Here is a 3,202-nt window from a genome sequence, read left to right on the forward strand (position 1 = left end):
TCCCCTTTACATCTGAGGCAATTAACAGCCTCTACGACTTGCCGGATGTGGAAGATCATTTCAACAGCTTCGCAGACAGTTTAAACGAGGACCAGTTGGACGAAGTTATCAATGAACTTTGTGTTGAGGGTACTGAATGGTGGAGAGCAACCAGAGGGTCGATGACATTTCCCAAGGAGTGCCTCCAGCCGGGACCGAAGATTTGGTACCATTTTCTAAGGTTCCGGCTGATGCCTTCCTCGCACTACCGCCTAGTACACAAAGAGAGAGCCATTCTGCTGTATTGTATGATGAAGGGGAGGCCCCTAAACGTGGGAAGGATGATTCGTCAGCAGGTAGGCGTCTGTGCGGGGCGTAAGAATGGGGGGTTATGGTTTCCATCATTAATCACACAGTTATGTATTGCTCATGGAGTGAGCATTGAAGAGCACGAAATGAAAGATGGAGAGCAACCAGAGGGTCGATGACATTTCCCAAGGAGTGCCTCCAGCCGGGACCGAAGATTTGGTACCATTTTCTAAGGTTCCGGCTGATGCCTTCCTCGCACTACCGCCTAGTACACAAAGAGAGAGCCATTCTGCTGTATTGTATGATGAAGGGGAGGCCCCTAAACGTGGGAAGGATGATTCGTCAGCAGGTAGGCGTCTGTGCGGGGCGTAAGAATGGGGGGTTATGGTTTCCATCATTAATCACACAGTTATGTATTGCTCATGGAGTGAGCATTGAAGAGCACGAAATGAAAGAGCCGCCATCCGCAGCCATTTCCCCGAATGTTCTTGCGCGGCTCCTGCACGATGACGCGCAAGAAGAAGAAGCTGCTCCTGCCCCTGCAGCGAATGCACCTCACTTATGAGAGCCTGCTACTGAGCCAAACAGCCCCGACATCGTGGCTAGATTGAGTCGCATGGAGCAGCGCCTCAGCCAGGTGGAGGTGCAACAGTATGAATCTACGCAGCAAATGCGGGAATTTTGGAAATATACGAAGCAAAGGGATTTGACTCTCCAGAAACACTTCAGAGCTAATTCTAGGAGGTTCTATTCCTTTCCAAAATTTCCTCACTATCTATGCAGTTCCTCATCTGAGGATGAGGAGCCTGGCCCTACGGAAGAAACAGCACCACTCTCTCTAACCCCACCTCCAGCTGAGCAGTAGCAGCCTGAAGAGGCTGTCGCATCCAAGCGCCAAGAGAAAGGAAAATCTACCGCACCTGAAGCGTCCACCAGAAGAATGACACTGCGGAGTGCAGTGAACTGGAAGTGGCGAGAATGAAAATGGCAGCGCTAAGTCAGGGCAATCCTTCCACTTCTCTCTCTCTCGTCTATATCTCATTGTCGCTCAGTTATAAATTTTCATTTGTTTTATTTTTCATTGTCCTGTGTTGAGTAGTTATCTTTATTTGTGATTGATTATTTTTGCATACTTTGTGATGATTTTTCTTAGTCTCATGCTAAAAAAAAAAAGAAAAAAAAAAAAAAAAAAAAAAAATTTGTTAAGAAAAGTGCAGCTCATAAAATAAAAAATATATATATATGGTGATTTTGCCTTGTGTTGATTTGTAACTCTTTTGATTGATTTCTCTTGGCTTGTGATTTTTCCCATTATGCACTACCTGGTGTTATTGATTCGGTGTTTTTCTTAGGGTAAGATCTTGTGCATGAGCTTCATTTTTAAAGAAACTATTTATAAGCTCTAGAACTTGCTTGATAACTCTTAAGGCGAAATCTCAAGTTAGCACTTTACCAAGGGAATGATTTAGGCTATCTTTGGACAGTTTGAGCCTTGTAGCCGACCTTAACTGAACATATCCCTAGCATACCCCATTGAGCTTATACATTTTTTTCTTTCTTCCTTGAAACCCTTAACTTAGCTTTTATATCCCCATTGAGCATCCATAGCCTAGCTGTTGCAGCAGTATACCCACCTTCTTCGTGCGGGAGATAAGGTGGTGGGTGATTAAAGTTTCGTTGCTCTTTCCTTGCTCCTCCTGCATCATTGAGGACAATGCTCGTTTTTGAGTTTGGGGGCAGGGAGAGCTTGAGCTCTTAATGTCTTGTTCCTGTTCATCCAAAAAAATAAAAATAAAAATAAAAAAAAAAGAGAGAGAAAACTTTGCTCCGCTGCTTTGGAATACTTAGTAACCAGGAGTGAGCATGAGCCCCATGTTCACTTTTGCGTCAAACGGTAGACCAAGGCAAGAGCAAGCAAAAAAAAAAAAAAAGGAAAAGCGCCTTGATTTGTAACTTGTTGAGTAACCGGGTGACTTCATCACCAATGTTGGCATTCGCGTAAAAAGGCAAGTTGGCAATTCTTGGTAGATAAAAAAAAATGAGGGGTATAATAAAAGGGCATTTAGAAATAAAAGCCAATCTAGTGGGCAAGGGAAAGCAAGACTTGAGTTTGGGGGAGTTTCATGGGAATGTTGTTTGTGACTGCAAAGTTCTAGAGTGCAAGGTGCTTGAAGGAGAGTTGAGCCAAAATATTACCTTCCATCCTACCTTCACCCTAGCCTAACATTACAAGCCTAATGAAGTCCTATTGACCCTTGGTGTTGTGTTGATTTACATTAGTGGAGAGAGTTTTGAAAAGCAAGCTTATGGGGCTTGCTCCTGTATTAAGAAGAGCTTGATGTAAAATGCATGCGCATGGTCCCAACTAGTTTGACATTGTTGATTTGGCACTTGGTTGTTCACACACACACAAGAAAGGTCCAAGCAGAGAAGGAGCAATCTCATGACTTGAAATCAACATTTGGCTGGAATTCATGATTTTCTTTAGGCTGCACTTCTAACCTATGTTTTAAGGACATATAAAAAAATCTCTTGAGAAATTATCCACAAAGTATGCATTAGTTTTTTTTCTTCTGTTTTAGTTCATTCTTTTATCTTGTTGTCACTTTTGTTTTGCTCGAGGACAAGCAACACTCTGAGTTTGGGGGTGTGATAACTCTAAGAAATTAGAGTTATCCACTGGTTTTATAGCCTAAAATTGTTTGTCCATGAGTATTTGTTCTCGTTTATTGTTTGTTTTAAGTTAGATTTGTAGAGTTGCATATACTGTGGCATAATTCCGTATTGTTGTACCTCTTGAAATGAAAGCTGGTAATTTGGAAGTAAAATAGGTGAAAAAACTGGCTAATTCTATGTGAGTTCCTTGCAGGAAATTACTGGGCTAAAATGCTGCAGCATTCTGGGCGACATTCTG

Source organism: Morus notabilis, unplaced genomic scaffold (genome assembly GCF_000414095.1).
Source record: "Morus notabilis unplaced genomic scaffold, ASM41409v2 Scaffold221, whole genome shotgun sequence".
Lineage (NCBI taxonomy): Eukaryota > Viridiplantae > Streptophyta > Magnoliopsida > Rosales > Moraceae > Morus > Morus notabilis.